This window comes from Bos javanicus, chromosome 1, assembly GCF_032452875.1.
Source record: "Bos javanicus breed banteng chromosome 1, ARS-OSU_banteng_1.0, whole genome shotgun sequence".
NCBI classification, from domain to species: domain Eukaryota; kingdom Metazoa; phylum Chordata; class Mammalia; order Artiodactyla; family Bovidae; genus Bos; species Bos javanicus.
The window spans coordinates 615,810-635,437 of record NC_083868.1 but is presented as its reverse complement, the minus strand read 5'-3'; the positions used below and the strand labels follow the sequence as shown (position 1 = coordinate 635,437).

Genomic DNA, 19,628 nt, shown 5'->3' with positions numbered 1-19,628 from the left:
CTTTAAAACATGATTTACTTAGAAAGCTACTATGTCATGTCACGTCACAAGCATTATTGAACTATGTAAGAAGGTTTTACATATTCATTTTCTCTGCATTATAGTTAAAAATCTATGTGTTTTTTTCTTAATCTGAGGAAGTAGCTGGCATAGGACTCTGGACTCAGTAAGAAAGTCATTGGCTTTCTTACTTCTTTTGTAGAATTAAGAACTTTGCCTAAATCATGACTCTCATACCTTAAAAAAAGTTTGTTTTTTTTTTTTCAAAGGAAACAAACTTTCTTTAAAAAAATTTTGTGTGGAACCATATTATATAAAACAGAGATAAGTGTAAACCCTTTTAGCCAAAGGAGTGGCCAGAGGTCCTGCACTTGTGACTTCTCAGTTCCTCAACCCTGCAGTGACCCCTGTGGGACCTTCCCCTTCTATGGGACATAGTTTGGAAACTAACAGTTATGTGTTAATCCTTCTCACTAAACACCTTTAGAATAAAAACTTGCTGGTACATTGTTTCCTTGTGTATAATTTTCTCATCTTTCTGTGTTTTTGTTAAATGGAAAAGTTTAAAGAAAATTTCAGGTGTGTTCTCCTTAAAAACATTCAACTCAAACTACTTCCTCCATTTGAACAGGATCCTCATCTAGAAATCAAAATAAAGGTCTCAGAAGTATGTATTTAGGGCAGGAGCTGTTAGGGGGAGAAGATAGTAATCATGTGGGTCATTCCTAGGATCATGGGTCATTCTCTAATTCTTTGAAATTATGTGTACTCGATAGACTGATATTTATTGTATTTTTTATCAGTTAACGTTCTATATATATGTTCTCTGTTATTTATAAGTGAAATAAGTAGGAATGCATTTTATTTATGTGATTATTTTTCTACTTAAGTAATCTTCAAGTTAGGTCTAGTCGCTAAAAGTATTATTTAAATGTCATATTTAGTAAGCTGTATAACATTCCTATGATAATATCTCTTGCTTAACTTAAGGATAAATACTATTTGACTTATTTCAGATGCAGCAGGAGTTGGAAAGGAGTAAAACTAGAGAACTAAGAGAAGGTATGTTGCCAAAATGTATGAATTAAATTTAGATATTGATTTCTGAAATACACTGTAGACAATAAATGGCATCTCTTTCCATTGTTTGGATTGCAGATGCTATGTTAAATATTTTTTTTCTTATACATGCTGCTGCTGCTGCTAAGTCACTTCAGTCGTGTCCGACTCTCTGTGACCCCATAGACAGCAGCCCACCAGGCTCCTCTGTCCATGGGATTCTCCAGGCAAGAATACTGGAGTGGGTTGCCATTTCCTCTTATACATAGCTAATGAAAAATGTGAAAGCATGAGCAGTCATAGTGAAAAATATTCTTCTTCCTTATTTATTCATCATGTTCCATAGTTTAAAAAAATCTCAAAATATCTATGTATTTCTATTTATTTCTGGCTGTATCCTTTCTCTACTACTGCCATCACTGTGGAACTGTCCATCTGCACCCTGACACCATTCTCAGAAAGCATGGAGTTCATCAACGTCTCAAGTGTCTGGTAGTGGTTAAGGCTAGAACATCCAGACTCACACCGTTATGTTTGTGTAGCTGTCACTTGGTGGGTGACTTTATAATTTCTGTGTCATTGACTTTGTCAGTAGTTTTATCTCTTGCCCTCAGGAAAAGCCCCAAACACCTGCATCAATGTGGGTCCTTCCAAAGTAGTTGGCCTTATCTCTTTACCACCTTATTCTGCCCCTTAGCTGTGCATCTAACCAGCCAGACTGTGTAGGATCCCACAGATTCTTTTCCTCACCTCTGGTCTTTGTACATTCTTCTCCCCTCTGACTCTTGTACTTTTTCCCATCCTTCAGGTAGCTACTTCCATACCACCTCCACCAAAAAGCTGGCAGTATTGACACAAAGCCCGCTGTCCCTTCTTAGTGTTCCTTGTGCCATCTTGTATATCTGTCTTAGTATTTATGATACCATATGGAAATTGTCTGTTCATCTATTTTTACAGTTTATGGCATTATCACTTCTCAGGGTGACTGGGTCACCTTCATCTTGTAATTCCAGTGTTTGTCTCAGCATCTTAGCAGATAGTTATTGAGTAAATGAGTGAAGAATGAGAAATCCAGAAGCTCTGATACTCAGCCACATGTGGGACCATGGGATGATTATATAATTGTAATCTTGTATTTTGTTTTCTGTCATTTATAGATATGTTTAATTTTTCAGAGCACTTAGAAATATCTCAGTTTTTTTTTTTTTTACTAATACTGAGTTAACTCAAGTATTTTAGATAAAGAATGTAATCCTTTTTCTTTCCAGCTGCTGCTAAATTTGAATCTGAGTCCTATGGATTGTCTCCTTTAGGAGCTACAGATGGGTCAAATCTGTCTCAGGACCTGCTTTTGAAAACATCACAAGAATATGTACAGATTTTGAAGAAAAAATATATGATCTGAAAGATAAATAGTAAAAATTCCCTTCTGGACTGTTTTCATGACATTTTAGTTTTTTCTCATTAAGCATGATGAGAAAATTCTTATTAAAGGGAAATATTTTTGTGTATATGATGAAAATTTATATGGCATTTTAAAAATACTACATTTAAGTAGTATTAATGCACTGATCATAGCAAACACCCTCTTCCAAAACACAAGAGAAGACTCTACACATGGACATCACCAGATGGTCAACACCAAAATCAGATTGATTATATTCTTTGCAGCCAAAGATGGAGAAGCTCTACACAGTCAACCAAAACAAGACCAGGAGCTGACTGTGGCTCAGATCATGAACTCCTTATTGCCAAGTTCAGACTGAAATTGAAGAAAGTAGGGAAAACCACTAGACCATTGAGGTATGACCTAAATAAAATCCCTTATGATTATACAGTGGAAGTGAGAAATAGATTTAAAGGACTAGATCTGATAGACAGAGTGCCTGATGAACTATGGATGGAGGTTTGTGATATTGTACAGGAGACAGGGATCAAGACCATCCCCATGGAAAAGAAATGCAAAAAAGCAAAATGGCTGTCTGGGGAGGCCTTACAAATAGCTGTGAAAAGAAGAGAAGTGAAAAGCAAAGGAGAAAAGGAAAGATATAAGCATCTGAATGCAGAGTTCCAAAGAATAGCAAGAAGAGATAAGAAAGCCTTCCTCAGCAATCAATGCAAAGAAATAGAGGAAAACAACAGAATGGGAAAGACTAGAGATCTCTTCAAGAAAATTAGAGATACCAATTTCATGCAAAAAAAAAATAGAGAACATTTCATGCAAAGATGGGCTTGATAAAGGACAGAAATGGTATGGACCTAACAGAAGCAGAAGATATTAAGAAGAGGTGGCAAGAATACACAGAAGAACTGTTCAAAAAAGATCTTCATGACCCAGACAATCATGATGGTGTGATCACTTATCTAGAGCCAGACATCCTGGAATGTGAAGTCAAGTGGGCCTTAGAAAACATCACTACGAACAAAGCTAGTGGAGGTGATGGAATTCTAGTTGAGTTATTTCAAACCCTGAAAGATGATGCTGTGAAAGTGCTGCCCTCAATTTGCCAGCAAATTTGGAAAACTCAGCAGTGGCCAGAGGACTGGAGAAGGTCAGTTTTTATTCCAATCCCAAAGAAAGGCAATGCCAAAGAATGCTCAAACTACTGCACAATTGCACTCATCTCACACGCTAGTAAAGTAATGCTCAAAATTCTCCAAGCCAGGCTTCAGCAATACGTGAACCATGAACTTCCAGTTGTTCAAGCTGGTTTTATAAAAGGCAGAGGAAACAGACCAAATTGCCAACATCCGTTGGATCATCGAAAAAGCAAGAAAGTTCCAGAAAAACATCTATTTCTGCTTTATTGACTATGCCAAAGCCTTTGACTGTGTGGATCACAATAGACTGTGGAAAATTCTTCAAGAGATAGGAATACCAGACCACCTGACCTGCCTCTTGAGAAGTCTGTATGCATGTCAGGAAGCAATAGTTGGAACTGGACATGGAACAACAGACTGGTTCCAAATAGGAGAAGGAGTACATCAAGGCTGTATATTGTCACCCTGCTTATTCAACTTATATGCAGAGTACATCATGAGAAACGCTGGGCTGGAAAAAGCACAGGCTGGAATCAAGATTGCCAGGAGAAATATCAATAACCTCAGATATGCAGATGACACCACCCTTATGGCAGAAAGTGAAGAGAAATTAAAAAGCCTCTTGATGGAGGTGAAAGAGGAGAGTGAAAAAGTTGGCTTAAAAGTCAACATTCAGAAAACTAAGCTCATGGCATCTGGTCCCATCACTTCATGGGAAATAGATGGGGAAACAGTGGAAACACTGTGAGACTTAATTTTTTTTGCGGGGGGAGGGCTCCAAAATCACTGCAGATGGTGACTGCAGCCATGAAATTAAAAGACGCTTACTCCTTGGATAGCATATTGAAAAGCGGAGACATTACTTTGCCAACAAAGGTTCGTCTAGTCAAGGCTATGGTTTTTCCTGTGGTCATGTAAGGATGTGAGAGTTGGACTGTGAAGAAAGCTGAGGGCCGAAGAATTGATGCTTTTGAACTGTGGTGTTGGAGAAGACTCTTGAGAGTCCCTTGGACTGCAAGGAGATCCAACCAGTCCATTCTGAAGGAGATCAACCCTGGGATTTATTTGGAAGGAATGATGCTAAAGCTGAAAGTCCAGTACTTTGGCCACCTCATGCGAAGAGTTGACTCATTGGAAAAGACTCTGATGCTGGGGGGGATTGGGGGCAGGAGGAGAAGGGGACGAAAAAGGATGAGATGGCTGGATGGCATCACTCACTCTATGGATGTGAGTCTGAGTGAACTCCAGGAGTTGGTGATGGACAGGGAGGCCTGGCGTGCTGCAATTCATGGGGTCGCAAAGAGTCAGACACGACTGAGCGACTGAACTGAACTGAACTGAATACTACTTTTAAACAGTAGTATCTAAGTACTTTTGATACTATTTTCTCTGCAGCTAACTTAAGTGATTTAAAAACCAGCACTGTTAAGTTTTCCATATTCAAAGTGAAAGTATTAGTCACTCAGTCGTGTCTGACTCTGCAACTAATGGACTGCAGCCCGCCAGCCTCCTCTGTCCTCCACTATCTTGTGGGGTTAGCTCAAATTCATGCCCATTGAGTTGGTGATGCTATCCAACCCTCTCGTCCTCTGTTGTCCCCTTTCTCCTCCTGCCTTCCATCTTTCCCAGCAAAAGGATCTTTTCTGATGAGTCCGCTCTTCACATCAAGTGGCTGAAGTATTGGAGCTTCAGCCTCAACATCAGTCCTTCCAATGAATATTCAGGATTGATTTCCTTTAGGATTGACTCGTTTAATCTCCTTGCAGTCCAAGGACTCTTGAGAGTCTACTCCTAACACCACAGTTCAAAAGCATTAATTCTTTGGCAGTCAGCCTTCTTTATTGTACAACTCTCATATCCAGACATGACTACTAGAAAATAGTGTATATATGTTAACTCCAATCTTCTAATTTGTCCTTCCCCTCATGTTTCCCCTTTCATAACCATAATTTGATTTTCAGATCTTTTGAGTTGGTTTCTGTTGTGTAAATAAGTTTATTTTTATTAAATTCCACATGTAAGTGATGTGATACTTGTTTTTCTCTGTCTGAGTTACCTCATTTAGTATTGTAATTTGAGATCCATCTGTGTTGTTGCAAATGTCGTTATTATTTCTTTTTATGACTGAGTAATATTCCATTTTCGCTGTGTGTGTGTGTGTCTGTCTGTGTGTGTGTGCGTGTGTGTGTGTATACTGCATCTTCTTTACCCATTCTTCTGTTGATGGACATTTAGGTTGCTTCAATGTCTTGGCTATTGTAAATAGTTCTGCAGTGAACATTGGGGTGCATGTACCTTTTTGAATTATAGTTTTCTCCAGATATATGCTCAGCACTGAGATTGCTGAATCATATGGCAACTCTATATTTAGTTTTTACAGCAAACTTTATAGAGTTTTCTACACTGGGTGTACCTAGTTGCATTCCATAAGCAGTGTAGAAGGATTCCTTTTTCTCTACACTCTCTCCAGCATTTATTGTTTGTATATTTTTTGATGGTGGCTATTCTGATTGGTTTGAAATGATACCTTATTATAGTATTTCTGCATTTCTATAATAATTAGTGATGCAGAGCATCCTTTCTGAGCATCCCTCATGTGCTTTTTGGTCGTCTGTAGGTGTTCCTTACAGAAATGTGTATTTAGATCTTATACTCATTTTTTGATCAGGTTGTTTGTTTTTTGATATTGAGCTCTTTGAGATGTTTGAATATGTTAGAGATTAATCCCTTGTCAATTGCATCATTTGCAAATATTGTCTCCCATTCTGTGGGTTGTCATCTTTCTTGTTTATGATTTCCTGCACTGTGCAAAACTTTTACATTTAATTATATCCCATTTGCTTATTTCTCTCTTTATTTTCATTACTGTAAGAGGTGGATGGAAAATGATCCTGCTGTAATTTATGTCAGAGTGTGTTCTGCCTATATTCTCCTCTGAGTTTTACAGGACCTGTCTTATATTTAGGTGCCTAACCCATTTTGAGTTTATTTTTGTGTATGATGTTAGGGAGTGTTCTGATTTCCTTCTTATACATGTAGCTGTTGAGTTTTCTCAGCACCACTTATTGAAGGGGCTATCTTTTCTCCTTTGTATAATCTTGCCTCCTTTATCCTAGATTAATTGACCACAGGTACGTAGGTTTCTCTCTGGACTTTCTGTCTTGTTCCATTGATAATTCAATATATTTCTGTTTTTGTGCTAGTACTGTGTTTTGATAACTGAAGCTTGCAGAGTAGTCTGCAGTCAGGGTACCTGATTCTGTTGGCTTTTGCTTTTCTTCCTCAAGATTGCTTTGTCTATTTGGGGTCTTTTGTTTCCATACACACTGTAAAATTTTTTGTTCTAGTTGTGTGAAAAATGCCATTGGTAATTTGATAGAAATTGCACTGAATCTGTAGATTGCTTTGGATACTATAGTTATTTTGACAGTTATACAGTTATAATGTCACTTTCATTTCTATATTTCAGTTTCCTTTTCTATATTTCAGTTTCTTTCCTTCTTAGTTTAGGTAAAGGTTTATTGATAGTGTTTGTTTCTTTCAGGAAATCAACTTACAGTTCTTGCATATGAGCACTGGGCTGGCATGCCAGGCCTCTGTGTGAATGGGCAATGTGTTTAGAAGTGTTGCTTAGCAACGATCATTCTGGGATGAAAGATTCCAAACCGTTGAGCTTCCCAGCTGGGAGGTTTTGGCAGGACAGCTCTGGCTTAACTGTAGTGCTCATGTTGGGTTTAGGGGACTCTGAAGAGCCGAGGGAGAGGTAAGGTGTGTGTGTCTGTAGGCTCTGCGATGAAGATTTTTGGCTTTGGGAGTAAGAAGGGTGTGTAGCGCTTTGGCTCCTCCATCAACCCAGTGAGAGACAGTGGTCATGGAATCAACTTCCAGCCCGGGTACCGCATCCGAGACAAAGACCTCAGAAAGATCCACAAAGCTGCCATTGTGGGCAACGTAGCCAATGTGCAGCATGTTCTGTTATTTGGAAAAAATGGCCTGAACGACAGGGACAAGATGGACAGGTAAGCAGAGTGGAAGGGCCTGGCAGAGATCCCTCCTGTGAGTTTCCCCTCCAAGGCTCCTGGATACCTTCCTGCGATCCAGCATCCCACAGACTTTAAAGGCAGCAAAAAGCCTTAGCTGGTTTTGGACCCATTTATAATTCCCCTTATAGAGCTTTACTGATAGTTTTGAAGTCATTTAACTGAATGTCGGTAATCACAGAAATTAAATGAAACATGAATAGCATCTGTTTTTCCTTTCTTCCTCCTACTTTTTATTCACATGGGTTAGCATGATGTACTCATGAGTAAAAGCTCTCAAGTTACATAGCCTTCAATAAATCTTCTCAACCTTATGGCTCTCACATTTTTTTCTCACGTGATTTATGAATGCACTTCTTCATGGATCGCCTATTGTGGATCATGGCAGTGGACAGATTTCTGGTGTTGTCAATATCTTATTTTTAATGTATACATTTTTTATACCATAAGGTTATATATTACAGAAAACTGCATAGTGAGCAAGATAATTCCCATGCCAAATAAACTTCTGGATTAAAAATTCTTCAGATACATTTCAATGTCCATTTTATATCAGTGTACACTTAGGTGTATGTGTTCTTTGCTGAAGGACCTTAGAAGACAGCTTTGAGGTAGGAAGCTGGCTGTGTCCTTGAATAGAAAGACATTTTCTTAGGATGTATGGTCTTTCTATATTTAAAGCAAATCAACATTTCATGGTTTTAAAGATTTTGGGTTACATATGCTGTCTTTAATTGTTGTGATGAAATTAAAAGTTTTGTATAGTAGAGGAAGATTTACCCTTCTAGATATCAAAACGTGCTATAAGTGCCCACAAAGTGTTCATTTACTAACAACTGTAAAGATAGATAAATGAATAGAACAGAATACCCAAACACCCAAATGTATGTAACACTTTAGAACTTGAAAATGATGACTTTTTCTGTTAGAAATGATAAACTGTGTGTAGATGGTGGAGAAATAACCTGGTAAAAGAGAAAAATAACTCAATTTTTATCTCACCAAAAAGTTTCAGATAGAGTATGGATCAAACATTTCAAATATGCAGAGTGAGAAAAGTACCAGAATAAAACTCAGATTCCTATTTATACATTTTTTATCTGCTAACAGAGACCTTCTGTTTTTTCTATTTCTACTGTTTCTTAACCTTATTTTTTTAATTGGAGAATAATTGTTTACAATGTTGTGTTCTTTTCTGCTGTATAACATCATAAATTAGTTGTAAGTATACATATATCCCCTTCCTTGTGAGCCTTCCTCCCACCCCAAAGATCTTTCTAAGAATGATTTCAAAAGTAAGAAATCTGGAGTTTCCTGGATTTCCACACAAACACACACACACACACACACAAAGAAAATAAATCTGGGTGTTGATTTAACATTTTAACAACACAAAAAATTTAAAACTCTCTGTAGATCAAGCTGTCTATAGGCAAGTCAGCTTAGCAGACAGGGCTTGTCTTTTTGGCACAATTTCAATTTATTTTTATTTTATTTTTATTTTTTTGAGGATTGATATTTTAAGACAACTTTCAGCCTTTTCATAAGTCAAGGGAATCTAGGGAGTTCTTTAGTCATCCAGTGGTTAAGACTCACTGTTGTGGGCCTAGGGTTCAATACCTGGTGGGGGAACTAAAATCCTGCCAGCTACTGGAATGTATTGTACAACATGGGGAATATTGAAAATATCATATAATAACTTTAAATGGAGTATGACCTATAAAAATTGTGAATCACTATGTTGTGTACCTGTAATATATAATAATATGTAATATGCATCATCTATATTTTAGCTGGAATCAAGATTGCTGGGAGAAATATCAATAACCTCAGATATGCAGATGACATCACCCTTATGGCAGAAAGTGAAGAACTAAAAAGACTCTTGATGAAAGTAAAAGTGGAGAGTGAAAAAGTTGGCTTAAAGCTCAACATTCAGAAAACGAAGATCATGGCATCCGGTCCCATCACTTCATGGGAAATAGATGGGGAAACAGTGGAAACAGTGTCAGACTTTATTTTTCTGGGCTCCAAGATCACTGCAGATGGTGACTTCAGCCATGAAATTAAAAGATGCTTACTCCTTTGAAGGAAAGTTATGACCAACCTAGAGAGCATATTCAAAAGCAGAGGCGTTACCTTGCCAACAAAGGTTCATCTAGTTAAGGCTATGGTTTTTCCTGTGGTCATGTAAGGATGTGAGAGTTGGACTGTGAAGAAAGCTGAGGGCCGAAGAATTGATGCTTTTGAACTGTGGTGTTGGAGAAGACTCTTGAGAGTCCCTTGGACTGCAAGGAGACCCAACCAGTCCATTCTGAAGGAGATCAGCCCTGGGATTTCTTTGGAAGGAATGATGCTAAAGCTGAAAGTCCAGTACTTTGGCCACCTCATGTGAAGAGTTGACTCATTGGAAAAGACTGATGCTGGGAGGGATTGGGGGCAAGAGGAGAAGGGGACGACAGAGGATGAGATGGCTGGATGGCATCACTGACTTGATGGACGTGAGTCTGAGTGAACTCTGGGAGTTGGTGATGGACAGGGAGGCCTGGCATGCTCCGATTCATGGGGTTGCAAAGAGTTGGACACGACTGAGCGACTGATCTGATCTGATCTGGTATTTTAATTAAAAAGAAGCAACCTTAGACAAAAAGACTTTATGGTAATTAGATCAACAGGAAAAATGAGAAATGAGCAAGCAAAAATGCTACCAATTATAGTTGTACATACATTGTGAATTATAAATTTCATTCCAATGTCAGAGACATTAAAATGTCAGAAATGAACATATTAGAATCATTGAAGCACAGTGTTGTCTCTAATCCTCAAAATGTATCTGCAAAGGAGGTATGATATCCTTTGACTTCATTGAGATGTTGTCCTTGTAAAATAGTAGTAATAGTAATAAGTATCATTATATTACCTAACAGTTACTGAGCTGTAACCTGTGCCAGGAACAGTTCTAAACTCTGCATGGATCTCATTTAAGCATAGCAGTGCTGTCCTGTGAGAGAACTGCTTCTCTCTCTCCATTTTGTTGATGAGGAAATTGAGGCACAGAGAGGCTGAGCAACAGCTAAGTGACAGAGTGAAAGTCAAATTCAAACCCAAGTTGAGCTGAATCTCAAGGTCATGGTCATTCTATTCAAGTAAATTGTTCTTTCATTAGTGTTAAGAAGAGCTAATGCTAATATATAATGTTCTTTCTCCAGAAGGAAATGAAATATTTGTTTTAGAGCGGTAGGAATAGCATGGTATTGAATGTTTTCAATCACAGGAACAATTATTTGTTTTGAAACAGTAACGCTACAGTTTCCTGAAAACTCCTCTTGCTTTCATAGGACTGTCCTCCACTTGGCCTGTGCCAATGGCCATTCAGCAGTGGTAACTCTGTACCTGGAGAGAAAATACCTGCTTAACCTCTATGACAATGAAAACAGGACAGCACTGATGAAGGTATGGGGCAGCGAATTGTGTCCACACAAGGTGGATGTGATTTAACTACTGAGACTAAAAGTGAATTCATCTCATTTAGATATAGCAAACTGGTGAAGCTTGTGGACTATTTACTTTGAATTCCTAGAATTTACACTCTGTTTCTTGGCACAACACTGACAAGGCCATAGAATGCCAAGAAGAGGAGTGTGCAACTCTTCTGCTGGAGCATGGTGCTGACCCAAATGTCTTGGATGTCTGTGGGAACACTGCTTTCCAGTACGCTGTCTTTTGCCAGAATATATCACTCGCAACAAAGCTGCTTTCCTGCGATGCCAATATAGAAGCCAGGAACAAGGTGTATCTCAACTAACTTTATCTACAAAATATTTGCAAAGCATTTTTTTTTTTAAACTGCTGCTGCTGCTAAGTCGCTTGAGTCATATCCGACACTGTGTGACCCCATAGACGGCTGCCCACCAGGCTCCCCTGTCCCTGGTATTCTCCAGGCAGGAACATTGGAGTGGGTTGCCATTTCCTTCTCCAATGCATGAAAGTGGAAAGTGAAAGTGAAGTCACTCAGTCGTGTCTGACTCTTTGCAACCCCATGGACTTCAGCCTACCAGGCTCCTCCGTCCATGGGATTTTCCAGGAAAGAGTAGAAGTGTTTTATTTCTAACTATGTAAATAGGTAAACTGAATAGTGTCCATCAAGCCCTGTTACAATGGAAACAACTCCAAAGCCACTGCAGTGGGAAACATGTTGGAGCCCACAGAGAGGGCAAAGCTCTGTCTCCCAGCCAGCCATCTACCCTAGAAGGAAGATTTCCCGTCATAACATGCCTGGAGTGGGTGGTAGACTGAGAGCCCACAAATGATGAAGACCTGGGGGAAGTGAAGTGATGTGAAGAGTGGCTGCTTCCAGGGGCTCAAAGAATGGGTGCCCCTGGGGGTGGGTGGAAGGAGGAAGGAGACCCAGTGCCCATGAGGGGGATCTGGGTGAGTACAAGTGGGTCTGGGAGGCAGCAGGCCTGGAGCCCTGAGCCCTCCAGGACCCCGGTTCCAAGATCTGGCCAATAGGGTCAGGTCATGTTTGACTCCCAGCAAGGGCGTTCACTTGTGCTGATGACTGCTTGGTTTGCGATGTACACTTCAGGGTCTCCCGCAATCAGCCCCAGGGAGCTGCTCAGTGGGGTTGCAGCTGTGTGTGTGTGGAGCTGGTGACGGTGAAGCCGCCTCTCCTGCTTTCTCCAGGACACACGTGACGTCCTGCAGCTGCAGCCCCACCAGGAACTCCCTCTACTCTAACAGGTGGGCTCAGTTTTCCTTCTTTGGAAGCTCCAGCCTTCCCTGAGTAAAAGTATTTTGAAGGAACTAAATTGTCTAAGATTTCAATTTAAATTATATTCCCAAAGCATTAGAGAGTAAAGCATTCCTTTATGCGTTTATGGCTGGTATTCATGATAACACTGCACTTGTTAAAGGTAAAACATTTTGCAAATATTTTCCCCCACTTAAGGTTTTTTTTTTTTTTTTTTTGAATCAGTCTAAAATAGCAGAGTAAAGCAAAATTGGTCTCAGTAGACTTTGTCTTAAAATTCAAACATAACAAAAGCATTTTACAACATATTAGAAATCTTGGTGCTGTTCACAAATTGCCATTTTATGAAAAATGGTTTATATAAACACAGTTTCTCTTTCACTGCCCAAGTCTTAAGAGGGGAAAAGGAAATGAAAAGGAGGAAGCTAGTGAAAAGTGCAAGTCAAGCTGGAATTTTGGCAGTTGGGAAATGCCAAGAAGAGGATTTATTTATTTTAATATTTATTTGGCTGAGCTGGGCTTAGTTTCAGCATGTAGGATCTAGTTTCCTGACCAGGGGTCGAACACAGGCCCTCTTTCCTGGGACAACTGAGATCCAGCCACGGGACCACCACGGAAGTCCTGAGATTTTGGTTTGTGCTTTTTATTCCCTTCAGTTTATATATTTCTTATATGCTTTTCAGTTTTCAGGGATAATAGTTGTTATTTTGAAAAAGAGTGTGAGTGAATTATAAATTTGCCTAGGTGCCAGTTTTAAGAAGACTCTGATCAAAACAGACTGACAGTGAGCAGGTGATGATTAAGTGGGAATTAAGAGAGAAGAACAAATAACTACCTGATATTATCCTATTCTGGCAGAACCATCCACTTAGATAAGAGTCTAGACTCTGCTCTCCCATCTAGAATGTCTCAATGGGAAGGAAGTAAGGGGTTTATAAATAAATGAGATCAGGTTGCCTTTTGGGTTTACTATTCCCTGTTCTACCACTGTTTACCCAGGAAAATTTTAAAAATTGCAGTTTTGATGACTCTTGCCTCTTACACTTTTCTTTTTTATTCAAACCTTCATGTAAGAGAAGGAATTGGCCATGTGAGTAAGAGATGAGACTAAAGTGGTTGCTGCACTAATTCTCAGCTATATTCTGCTGGTGAACCACAATTATTTGGGAAAACTTATTTTAAAAATGTATAAGCCTAGGCTGTTCGCTGTAGATTTTGACTGAGTAAATCGAGGAACTCTTGGACGTGTGTATTTAGAACTATTCCCTTGAGATTCTGAACCAATCCTTGATGAATAACTATGGAGTGAATACATCTAATTTCTAAATGCACCCTTCACAAAAGAAAGTAGTCTCCTGAAGCATTGGAGTTTGATAAATGCTAGCTACTTCCATCAGCTCCCTCCTTTTCAACAATATTAGCCTGACTTTTTCTCTGCCCCTGTGCTTGAGATACTAAAAGGAGTATCTTTGGCAATATCTATGGGCTTGAACGATAACTCCTTTTCCTTCCAACCACTCATCATTCAGTGACACTCCAAGAGTCTTTAGCAATTTGCTCATGGTGAAGTCACTTCATCTGTAGAGTCTGACCCTTTAAGGATTTTGCACCTTCACTTATCATCCAGGTCATTAGGTCAACAGATGTTTGTTACCAGCAGGGTTTTCCTGACTGCAGTAATAGTAACTCATGAGCCTTTTTTGGTGTCAGCTTCAGGACAGACTCTTGCAGGGTGTCTGTTAGAATTGCTGATCCCTGGCATAAGCAGATGAGAGCTTTAAAACCCATGAAGTTAGTAATAGTACAGAGGGGAATTGTTGTAAGCATTTATTTTCAGCTGGCTTGGAAACTCATGATCCATTTTATTAACAATCTAGAAGAATTCTAGAGATAGATTGTAGTTTCAACAGGCAGTGGAAACATTCTTGACTGTGAATTTTGAGTCTTTTTAAAAGAATTTATGTTTAATTGAATGATGAGTCTTAATAGCTGTATTTATTACATATTGGGACCCACTTTTTTTTGTGAAACATTTTTTACAAAAAAAAACTTTTTTTGTGTGATACTAAAGAAAGGAAAGGTTTCATATACAAATATTTGCTTTATACCCACCTGTTTGGAAACAGCAAACATAAAACCAAGAGTGGGCCATAAACCAAACATGACCCTTGGATATGTTTAGTTTACCTCCATACACTGAGTCAACATTTCAAATTTAGGAGGCTCATGCGGAAGTTCAGGCTTCTCCAAGGACCAAATCTGGACCCCCTTGAGCCCATCCTACTGTTTGGTCTGCGTGCAGAGGCCACCCCTTCTGTGTGGGATGGGTGTTTTCTGGGTTACTGGTCTCACCTGGCTTTTTCACTTACTTAGGTCATCAGCTTTCCATCCATAAGCATTTGAGTTTCCAATTTTTGATAGTTTATTTTGATAAATATTTGAAGGTTTTTAAAGACAGTATAATTAATCTATAATTGATTTCATATTTTAAAAAATCTCTTAAGAATGGAATTAATTTTTTCAAATTAGAATTTTTAAGTTGGTTGTGGCAGTTTCACACTGAATAACTCTCACAAACACACAAGATTATAAGATACAGTGCAGGGAGAGCTGGTGGAAGAGCAACTCCCTGAGAAAATGTTGAGCATGTATATATTGGTAATTTTATGTTGCAATCTTTAACTAAGAGCAGTAAAGCAAGACAGACACCAGAACTCTAGAATTTTGGAAGCTTCCTCCTGGTGGTCTGGAGTTAATCACATGAGAGTCATCAAGAAGGGTCTTTGAAGATAAGGTGGGGAGGGTGCTCATTCTGCATGCAGTTAGCATCTAGCTAATGCTGACCTCTCCGCCAGAACGTCTAACTTAAGGAAGGGCGGTGGAAAGAGCAAGCAAGGAAGAGAGAATGAGTAAGATTAAATTCCAGGAGACATTTCTGAGAAAGCAGTAAAACAGGGTTCCCACAGTTGGCTTTTTGAAAAAGAAAAACAAAAGTTTCTCTCTTTGCATGTTCATATAGAGAATAATATTCCCACTGGAATGTCTGTAAACCTTTTGAGTTTACTCATGGTCATCCTTGGATAGGTTATGCATGCTATAGATAGTATTATATATTTCTGCCTCAGCATTGTCCCTAAAATATGCAGTTGATACAGTAGCTAAATGATAACCCCACCCCCTGCATTGGGAGCTTGACACTTAGCCACTGGACAACCAGGGAAGGCCCAGATGAGGAACATATTAAAGAGAAAGAAGATACACAGGGCAATTAGGAGGGGGCTCTCTTTCATTTACTTTCTGACTTTTATTTTTAAGTTCAGAAAATCGGTTGCACGATTTTAATTTCAGTTTAGAAATAGGTTAACTGTGTACATTGGAAACATCCTGTTTTACAGGATGACCTGACACCACTGTTACTTGCTATATGTGAAAGGAGAGGGTAAATGGTGGAGTTTTTAGTAAAGAAAGAAGCAAATATACATGCGGTTGATAAGATGAAAAGGTACCATTGTTCTTTTTCTTTTTAAAACCCTTAGTGCTATTCTAGGATGATAATATCAAGATTAAATGAATAAGAGAATTCATTTGTGATCTACTTAGGTAGAATATCAATTATTCTGACTGAGAATCATGAACAATATATAGCAGGAATGTATATCAGGATTCATATTCCTTTAAAGTATTGACCGATGTCCTATGCAACCTCTTTTTGTTTGGTTGGTTGATCTTATAATAGCTGAGGTATTTCAAATTAGTTTTATTAGCTTTGTGAAATATGGATTCTGCTTTTTAGTTTACCTCATGACAGTATCGAGTTTCTTAATTCTTTTAAAAGAATTCTTTAACCTCTGCTTTGTATGTATATATTTTTATAAGATGCATAGTAAACCTAAAAGACTTGATTTTGTCTTTTGGATAACTCTTTGTTTTAAATTACTCTGATTGAAAAATGCTGATGTTACTAGGTTACAAAAGACTCAGATACAACATAGCAACTAAATAACAACAGCCACAAAAAGGTGATTATTACTTACGGTCACCTGATCCTGCGGTCTCATAGTTTTTATCCTTTCTCATTTTAGTACATTTTTATATTTGCATTTTTAATGCAGGTAGAAGCAAGAAAGATAGCTTTTATTGGATAAACAGTTCCTTTAACCAAGACAAGTCAGAGGTGAATGATACAGATGAAAATGATGGGCTTTAGATTCAGGCTAGGTTCAATTCCTAGGTTTCCTGCCGATTAGGGTTATCATCAGCAAATAAGTTTCCTGATACAAAAGGCAAATAGTAATGCATCTTTCAAAGGTGCCTGTGTGTGAGAAAGATTTTATATATAGTATTTCATTTTTAGCGCCTAGCACATGCTTGTCTACATCATTAACTGCCACCATGACTATTTTTATTCCCATTATTATCAATATTTTTGATTTAAACTTGCCAGTAGCCTTTCCTTAGCCCAACCTTTAGCTGACTTTGAAGCCAAATATATCAGACTAAGGAGGAAATAGGGAATTTATCCCTTAGATAGTCATCTGCCTCAGATAAGTGACCTCAGCATCGTTTCTTGTCCATCAAGGACTTCATTATTATTTTTAAAAAACATTTATTTATTTGGGTATGTGGGGTCCTAGTTGTGGGAACTCTTAGTTGCAGCATATGGGATCAAGTTCCTTGACCAGGGATGGAACCTAGGCCTCCTGCACTGGGAGCCTGGAATCTTATCCACTGGCCCACCAGGAAAGTCCCCATCAGGGACTTTTGAAATAGTAAGTGCTGCTACCTGGATTCCCAGTGGGACAGGAGGCTTCTTTTCTGTCCCTTTATTTTGGTCTTGGAGGTAATTTGCAAAGATGCACACTTGAGCTTGTAAATGGTCAGTTCTTCATGAAAGGGCAAGGCGTTCACTTGGTAAACCATATCAAATTAACTGTTTAAGTAAATCAACTCAACTTCCTGAGGCTGAAGTCATCTCTCTGTTGTTTTAGAACAGCCTTCATGCTTGCTGTCAAGTATGAATCAACAAATGTCGTCAGACTTCTTCAGCAAGGTGCTGACATCTTTTCTCAAGATGTTTTTTAGGTGGACTGCAGAAGAATATGCTGTTATTAGTGGTTTTAATATGTAAGTGTTCACATTAAAATGCCAGTTCTGATAAGAACAGATACTACACTGATGTATAGATCAGTCTTATGGACTCTGTGGGAGAGGGAGAGGGAGAAGGTGGGGAGATTTGGGAGAATGGCATTGAAACATGTATAATGTCATGTATGAAACGAGTCGCCAGTCCAGGTTCGATGCACGATACTGGATGTTTGGGGCTGGTGCACTGGGACGACCCAGAGGGAGGGTATGGGGAGGGAGGACGGAGGAGGGTTCAGGATGGGGAACACAGGTATACCTGTGGTGGATTCATTTCGATTTTTGGCAAAACTAATACAATATTGTAAAGTTTAAAAATAAAATAAAATTTAAAAAATAAAATAAAAAAATAAATATCACCAGCTCTGCAAAAAAAAAAAAAGAATTTTCCACAGTTTGTTGTGATCCACACAGTCAAAGGCTTTGGCGTAGTCAATAAAGGAGAAGTAGATGTTTTTCTGGAAAAAAAAAAAAAATCCTCCAGTCAGATGTAGATGGACAATGATTGGAAGCTGATGAAATAAGAATGGCAAAATTATAACTGTTGAAGCTGGGTGGTGGTGGTGGTACATGAGAGTATATTATATTCCCTCTTTTATGTATGTTTGAACACTTTTATAATAAAAAAGGATTTTTTAAAGAAATATAGATTAGGGGTATGAGCCCTACATCCTATTCTGATTTACCCTTAGTTGTGTAATTCTGGTCAAGTCACTTCATTACAGTACCTGAACTCTTTGCTTAATGACTTAGACATATAACTGAGGAGGGAGGAGGGTTCAGGATGGGGAACACGTGTATACCTGTGGCGGATTCATGTTGATATATGGCAAAACCAATACAATATTGTAAAGTTAAAAAATAAAATTTAAAAAAATAAAAAATAAAAAAAGAAATATAACTGATAAAATGATGATGATAAATTTTATTGTGTCTAGTGTGTACCTATAATTATATCAAGTGGTAAAAAGAAACAAAGAACTGCATATATCCTATTCTCCAGGCATCAGGGTTGGGGTGTGAGAGCTAGAGGAGAGGAAATATGGCTTTGTAAATGTAAACCATTATATAGAATAGTTAGAATAGTTTATATAGAAGTTTCTTATACAATAGTTTCTTATATAATATAAAAGTTTCTTATATAATAGTTTCTTCTTATTATATAGAAGAAAACTATCATTTGTAATTCCATCATGCAGAAATAAACACAGTAAGATCTTGGTATATATTTATACATCTTCCAGACATTTTACTATCTACATACACTAGTCTTTTTAAAAAAAATAAAATTTGAACTATTCTGTAAAAAAAATAAAAATAAATAAAATAAAATGCCAGTTCTCACTAAACTGCAGCCAAAAATAATTTTATCTGTTACTTGCTACATGACCAGTGAGAGTTCCAGTTTGGTGCAGACAGTTTGGAGAATGGTGGTGAGATGTTCCCCCTCAAGAGCTGAAAGCCAAGCATAGGCCAATTAGATACTCTTCACTATGGGCTCGGGGTGCTTTATCTCAGGACATGTAGACCTTGATCCTTAGAAAGCCTGACATTAGCTATTTCATTCCAAGTGTGACCTCTTGGTATGGCATATGAACAGTGTCACAGTTGTGATATTTCTAAGTAGTTCTTTGGGTCTTGCAATATTTATTTCAGCAGCAAATCCTGTTTTCTCTTGAGGGCTTTCCTCTCTATACACTTCCACTTGAATTTTCCAAGAACCCAGAGGGTTCCCTAAGATCAATGAAACAGTCCTCTTCCACAAGTCATTTGGAGGGGAGAAAATAATTCCTTCTCATCATTCTGTTCCTTGCATTGATTCTACTGCTGCAGCACTGCTGCTACAGCTGGTCTTGACAGGGTCTGCTTGGCAGCTGGATCTGGAGTCTGGATGTGGCTTTATAAAGACCTTTAATAAAATCATTTTAAAAGAAAAAAAACAAAAAACAAAACTCATCCTTCAGTGGGCTCATGATTGACCTTTGCTCCCAGGCTGCCCCTCTGGGTCCAGGTTCCCCAGCCTTTAATGTGATGCACACGTCGACTTCAGAGTGAGAACTCCTTTGTTCTCATATGTATGCTTGTCGCTCAGT

At 38.4% G+C, this 19,628-nt stretch overlaps 1 protein-coding gene and 1 long non-coding RNA gene across 9 annotated transcripts in view; both read left to right on the top strand.

Moving 5' to 3' along the window:
- LOC133254947 (coiled-coil domain-containing protein 3-like) overlaps positions 1 to 1,592 on the top strand; it is a 63,105-nt gene extending 61,513 nt beyond the window's left edge. The window contains exon 6 of the mRNA XM_061429412.1: positions 1,017 to 1,592. The gene's annotated coding sequence lies outside the window, so the exon portion shown is untranslated. The remainder of the gene's footprint in view (positions 1 to 1,016) is intronic.
- Positions 1,593 to 3,302: 1,710 nt separating this feature from the next.
- The window catches only part of LOC133257929 (uncharacterized), a 76,644-nt gene continuing 60,318 nt past the window's right edge, over positions 3,303 to 19,628 (top strand). For 7 of the 8 annotated variants that reach the window (XR_009740016.1, XR_009740385.1, XR_009740258.1 and 4 more), the window contains exons 1-2: positions 3,303 to 7,363; positions 10,979 to 17,517. This is a non-coding gene — a long non-coding RNA (uncharacterized LOC133257929). The remainder of the gene's footprint in view (positions 7,364 to 10,978; positions 17,518 to 19,628) is intronic. The other variant, XR_009740199.1, reaches the window with a different exon arrangement.